This window comes from Rissa tridactyla, chromosome 1, assembly GCF_028500815.1.
Source record: "Rissa tridactyla isolate bRisTri1 chromosome 1, bRisTri1.patW.cur.20221130, whole genome shotgun sequence".
Taxonomy (NCBI): domain Eukaryota; kingdom Metazoa; phylum Chordata; class Aves; order Charadriiformes; family Laridae; genus Rissa; species Rissa tridactyla.
Genome location: NC_071466.1, coordinates 197239972 through 197246987, shown reverse-complemented (window position 1 = coordinate 197246987; position 7016 = coordinate 197239972).

The following is a 7016-nucleotide window of genomic DNA, read 5'->3' as shown; positions in this document are numbered from 1 at the left end:
TATTAGATTAAAAGCACTAGGTGAATGCTGCAAAAAGTCCCCCTTCAACAGGACACAAAAGTACTCTCTGTTTTATTTTCTTGGGTTTTGCCGCTAACTAATTGGGAAGTCTTTGGGAAATGAAATGGTTTTAGCTTTTTGCATATAAAATAGGTTTTAAAGCAAGGATGACGGTATATTACTCTTCTCCTTTAGATTGGAGACCTAAGGTGTGACTGATTAACAGTTGTGATGTTTATTGATTAATCAACACACCTCTAAGAGACTGACAATACCTTAACTGGCTAACGAACAAATGTCTAATATTAGCAGTATTCATTCACAACTGCATCACTACAAACACAACAATTCTGAGTTACAATTCTACTGCCTGTTAGTACTAGTAGTAGTAATTCACAATTATATTACTATGAAGGAATCATATAAATCGCATGCAGGCTCTGTCAGGTTACAATTCTGTCGCCTTCCCTTCTCCACTTAGTACTGGGGCGTGAGCCCACCCCTTCTCACCCCACCCTTGTGCACCGTCTTTGTGCCGTAGACCTGATGAGAGTCCTGTGGGTTGTCCCAAAGGTGTTGTCCAGCATCCTGCGGGGCTTGGGGACACAGATCAGCTTTACCACGGCAGGTGTCCACACTTCTGCGACCAGAATATCACACCCTTCTTTCTTCTCCACGGGATTATATCTAATTCATATTGGTTTAATTATTTCCTGGTTTTTTCCTATTGAATTATTTTAATTTCTAGTGTTTATTCCTTATTTTCCTAAACCCACCTTTTCACCAACCCTGCACCTCCCTTTCTCTGCCTAGACTCCTCTCAGACAAACAGGACCTATTTAATGACCTGTCCCTAATTATTTTTCTTTATTGGTCCCAACTCCACTACATTCGCACACAAATTTGATGTTTCTAACGCTTATCTAGGCAGTATTGATTCAATATGGTATTACTCATACTGTTATCTACATAGTCCCAAGACTCCCTTCAGCCCCTTTCATTCAAGCTGGTCACAATTCACCTATACCACACACTTTTTGGATGAAATTATCTGACTTTAGCCTTGACTTCCCTCCCAACTCTAATTAAGCCAAGAAGTTTCTTGTTTTATGCAGAGGCGGCTTGCATACCAGAGCAACAGAATAACCCATTTTGTGCTCACACAGTCTTTTTGCCCTCCCAGCTCCCATGGCAGGCGTTAGCTGGTTGTGAAGCCCAGCGTCTGAGCAGGACGTCTCACTCACAGCATGGCCCTGCACATGCCAATGCCTCCATACAAGTGCACCCCTGCACGTGGCAAGCAGAGGGTGCAGAAGTCACTAAGGGAATGTCTTGCTACTTCAAGGCCTTTCTTAGCACAGAGGACACAAGGAAGAAAGAATGTGAAGAGGAAGGCAGGAATCAGTCTCCTACAGCCTGCACTGCAGACACGGTGGTGGACGACGGCAGTGGGAAAGAGCCCAGGCCAGACGATGTCTTCCTGCAGCAATCTCTGCCTTCCTGTGCACAGCAGAGAGAAGCTGAAGTAGAAGCAGCAGGAGGGCGAGCGAGCAGTCGGCAGCCCAGCACCCTGCTGTCACCGGCCAGGCCTGCAGGCTCAGCACCATCTCCTGCCACCTGCACCAGCCTCTTCTGCTTGAACACGTTACCAACACTCAGCAGACAGGAAAGGGAAAGGGACCTGGAATCAGTACTCCTTCTCCAAGCATTTTAATGAGGCTGGTTGTATAATCTCTTCATACAATCACTTCATCTGAATGAAAGGGAGCAAAACTTGCTTTTGATCGCTCACTTCTACTTGAGAAATAATATACAGCACAGTGAGCAGAAACATTTAAGGTCCACTTGAATAGGATTCTCCAGGGAACTACAGGACTGGGAGGACAAGAGACATAAACAATCCTAGAAGATATCCATTAGCAAGGAGACATGCATTGCTGCGAAAAATACTTCACCGATGTCAGCAACAGTATGACATCTTACTGTTAAGAGTCACTTTTTATGAACAGGGAGCACGGAGACGCTTCTTACTGCCAAAGCCTCATCTCAGTGCCAGCAGCCCCAGCCAGGCTGCATTGCCAGTTGCCACTTTTCACTATCATCTGGCATCTCACTTCACTTTGCTGCCAAAAACCTCGCCCCAGTGCTAAGACCCACGGTCACAGCTCGCTGCCATCTGCCAGTTCCCACTGTCAACCCTACACAGTCTCGCCCCCCTGGGTGCATCTGCAAAGGCAGGACTGCTCTCACCAAAGGCACGGCTGCTGCTCAGGCAGGCAGACAGCAGTACCTGCAGAGCTGTGGCAGCACTAAGTGCAAACCCTGCCTAGCGAGAGCATCCGTGCAACCATGGGAGTAGCTGCTCTGCGCGAGGGCCACACTGTCCCCACACCATTGCTCAGTGAGTGTTACGATTCCAAGGGTGGCTGATGGGGTAAAGGCTACATGGATTAGAGTCACGGCCTTGGCTGAAGGCAAGAAATGCCCCACAGCTGCTTCCCAGTCCTTCTCCACAACGATGTTATCAGGGAAGCTGCATCCTCTCCATAAAGACATCCTGGGGGACTGCATGAGGGATTCATGATAGCGTTACTGATGTTAAAACCACCAGATTAAAAGGCAGCAATTCCCAAGTGACTGGGAACTGACAAGGACAAGGACAGCACGCAGTCACCCTTGGGGAAATGGCTAAGGTGGGACAAGCTGTAACACAAGAGACAGTGAGTGTGATTCATGTGTAAACTCTGGACACCTACAATGTGGAAATGATTCATCTCATTTTGAAGAGGACATCTGCATTTGGTCACATGAACTGCACCGTTACATTTACTTATTTCTCCTCCTACATGATTCAGGAATAGTACTCTGCAATATCTAGCTCAGATGCCTTCTCGTTTGAATAGATAAATCTCACCCTGCATCTAGAGGTAGCATACCCTCTGCTTAGAAGGCAAATTCTGGAGGCTACAGGTCTCCCCGCCAGAATTTGCAATCAGTCTCTCACTTTTACTCATTTGCTTTTAAATTTCTGAACTTTCAGAACTTCAGAAAACAAGATTTTAAAAAGCCACACTTTACCTTCAAGGATCAATATACTCTATATGATAACATCAAATGATTTATTCAAACTGTCTAAAAATAATACTCATTTTTGATCTTTTGATAGAATTAATTAGAATTCATTCACATGGCTTTCCACTTTGATCTGTAAATCAATTTCTGACCCTACCAGCAGCTTGTGAAATATTTATTAGCACAGGATTATTATCACAGCCTGATTATTGTCTAGATTATCCAGCAGTATACATGCCAGCATGTTATTGCTGAGAAATTTGGCTATGGTGTTTGTCTATAAATTATGACAGTAATTTTCCGTGTCCCAGCCTCTGCCCTACTACAGGTTTCTGTTTACCCACATGTTTTGGTTTGACAGTACTGTTCCATCCTGACTGTCTCTTTGGCTTGCTATACAGACATAATCTTGCCAAGTGAGATTACAAAATCGATATGATGAAATCCAATAATGGTATTATAATGAAGCAACCTTCAAAAGAGACATTTAATTTATTCATGGATGTCATATTTATTTTAAAAACAGAGTGTCTGATTTATGGTTATTTTTCGATGCCAGTAGGACTTCTTGCGTATTAAATGTGGAACTAGATACAATTTAGGGGAAAGATATAATAGTTGTCTACAAAAGCATATGTGTCATGGAAAAGATGGATAGGGATTGATCCAAATACCTTCCCATAAATGGGGCCAATAAATTAAACTATGTTTGAAACAAACAGATCAAGGTGGTTTCGATACAACAGGTTGTTAGCCTGTGGAATTTCTTAATGAAAGAGGCAGTGGGTGCCTGAAATTTGCACAGTCCCAAGGGGAGACCAGAAAAAATGCTCTGAGAAGAGACCTTTGGAGGGTTATTACACCTTCACAAGCTCAGGAAATTCCCTGAACATAGTTGGAAGCTGGGACAGGGATAGGGAAAAGGCGTCAACACAGGTTGCCTCATTTTTATGCTTCCTTAGTTGTCCAGTTACAGCCACACTTGAAGATATAACACAGGACTAGATGGACACAGGATGGCTGCTCCTATGCTCTTAAAGTTTGTAGATATTTACACCCCGCTTCCTCAGAAATGATTACTAGACGCTGGCATTATTTCCTGATGGGAAAACGCGAGGAAGCACCTAGAGTCAGCATCTAGATAGCAGACAAGTGGTAAGGCCGTAGGCAGGGGAATATAGGAGGAGAAATACCACAGGAAGCCTCTGAAAACAAAAAACAAGCAGCTTGTTTTGAATTAAGTAACTGGACGAGCAAAAGAGAGGATTCAAAAAGGAATGACAAAGTGAGGATTAGGAAAATGGTCTGTCAGCAACATTCTCAATGAGCAGGACAAGACTGTCAACAGCAAAGCATGGTGAAATGATTACAATGTTGAAAGTCTGAGCACAAGTTTTGCAGAAGATTAGCTGTACTGCCCCAGGCTATCAGTCCATCTTGCTCAATATCATCCCTACAGCAACAGCAATAACAAGTGTATAAGGAGTCTCAGTTGTTTGTTGTTAGAATGGAAAGCCTGTATGTTAGGGGCTGGCAAAACACATGCATAGCCCAAATACAGCTATGGCAAGCCAATTTGGTGCATCCATCCCTCGCCGCGAGCAGGAAAGATTGTTGTGCAGGACCTGCATGCGGATTTGGTGGTGTTTGCCAGGAGGCTTGAGGCCTGAACCAGCAACCATCCCCCCCGCTCCCCTCACACGTGGGAATGACACAGGCTGTACCACATTCCCAAGTTCACCGCACCAGGCTCCTCACTGCTCTGACTCCCACCTCGCCCTGCCTGGGATACAGCTGATGACCGCGAACTCTCTGCTGCGCTACATTGCGAGTACCCATGTAACCTGGACAAGGCGTTGAGAAGATGTTACCTCTCCTCTGTCTTCTGCCCATGAGGCAGATACTGTGTGCTGGTCCTTACAGAGGACCAACACAGCCACAGAGCCTAGCGACAGTGAGGAGCAGGGAAAATGAAACAAGCAATGGTGACAGCTTCAGGTTTAGGCTCTCCTGCCTTCTCATCCCCAGTGCTCTTCAAGAGCATGTGGCAATGACAGCTTTGTGTCTGCCTGCCTCCAAGCACAAATACATCCCGGGTGGAGAATGGATTGAGAGCAGCCCTGAGGAGAAGGACTTGGAGGTGTTGGTTGATGAGAAGCTCAACATGAGATAGAAATGGGCTTGTTGGAGCAAGTCCAGAGGAGAGTCACAAAGATGATCAGAGGACTGGAGCACCTCTCCTATGAAGAGAGTTGGGGTTGTTCAGCCTAGAGAGGAGAAGGCTCTGGGAAGACCTTATAGCAGCCTTTCGGTATCTGAAGGAGGCCTACAAGAAAGCTGGAGGACTTTTTACAAGGGCATGTAGTGATAGGATAAGGGGTAATGGCTTCAAATTAGAAGAAAGCAGATTTAGATTAGATAATAAGAAGAAATGTTTCATTATGAGGGTGGTGAGACCCTGGAACAGGTTGCCCAGAGAAGCTGTGGATGCCCCATCATTGGAAATGTTCAAGGCCAGGTTGGATGGGCCTTTGAGCAACCTGGTCTAGTGGGAGGTGTCCCTGCCCATGGCAGGGGGGTGGGAACTAGATGATCTTTAAGATCCCTTCTAACCTAAACCATTCTATGATTCTAAGATCCTACGATTCTACGATCCTTCATCAGTGCCATCACCATCAGGACATCCCTCTTGCCTTGCTCATTACATCCCTGCCTGGATGGAAGAACCATTTCCAAGAAGTATTCTTTAAAGCCTGCACCCAATATTTAAAATTGAATAACAAGCAGGACCACCATATTGTTCGCAGTGACTGGGGAAAGGGAAATTTCAAGGCAAAGATGAAAATCTCTGCCTTACTCATGCTGCATTGCAGATGACAACTGCAAAACTTTGAAGGAAATGTCAGCAATATGGGTTTAAGCATATCTCTGGTTTTCATCTAAGTACTGCTAAATATAAAATCCATAAACAACTTGAGAAGGAGGAACTGTGACCTGGAGCTTTTTTCCGAATGCCATAGCTGCTGGCTATGACAGCAGCACGCATGTCCTCTTTTGATGCTGTGTGGTCCAGCTTTTGCCCATAGGGTGATAACATATGGTTTGTCCCCAGCCGATTCCAGAGATGCACAGCAAGGTCTGGTCACCTCTGTGAAGATACAGGCCTGAACCCCATTAAGCCGAGGCAAGCTGAAAGCTGACCTCTGCATTTCTGGCAAGCTCCCTGCCCCTGAGGCTGTTTTATCAGGCGTGACTAACCCCACATGAGCTTAGAGAAGTAAGTAGCTGGAAGGGTTTCTAATGGGAGCACCCAAACTCTGACGTGCCCGCAGGTTCAAGTCCTTCAGGTCACAGCCTGCTTGGGTGAGGGTCTGCCTCACCACCACCCCCCTCTCACAAGCCCCGCGGCTGCGGGCGGCGCCGCCGGACCCGAGCTCCCCCGTGCGCGCTGCGGGGCGGCCTGGGGGAAGGAGGCGGGGGGCACCGCTGGTCTCCTCCTGCCGGGGTCGCCGCCCCCGCTGCCCCCAGGTCCCCTCCAGGTCCACGCTCACCGCCCGCCGCCGTCGCCGCGCCCGCCCGGCCCCGCGCCCGCGCATGCGCGTTGCCGCCGCCCGGTGGCTCCCGCAGGGACGCGGCCACCGCCGCCCCGGGCCGCCGCCGCAACGTGTTGCGCGCTGCAGCCCCGCATGTGCTGTGCCCGCACGGCTGCCAGCCGCCCTGCTGCGGCTGCCGCCGGCTCAGCAGCCTCCAGCTGTGCGCTTTAAAACCTTAAAGGACCTCCGCGTCCCCGCAGCTCGTTCCGGTGCCGCTCTCGCCGCCTCCTCCTCCTTCTCCTCCTCTCCGCGGCTGCTGCGAGCCCCGTCTTGCATCGCTCCGCACGTTACCGCTGCTCGGTGCGGGCGGGCGCTTCCATGCAAGCGCCAGCCGCCCGCTGCCATAACCAG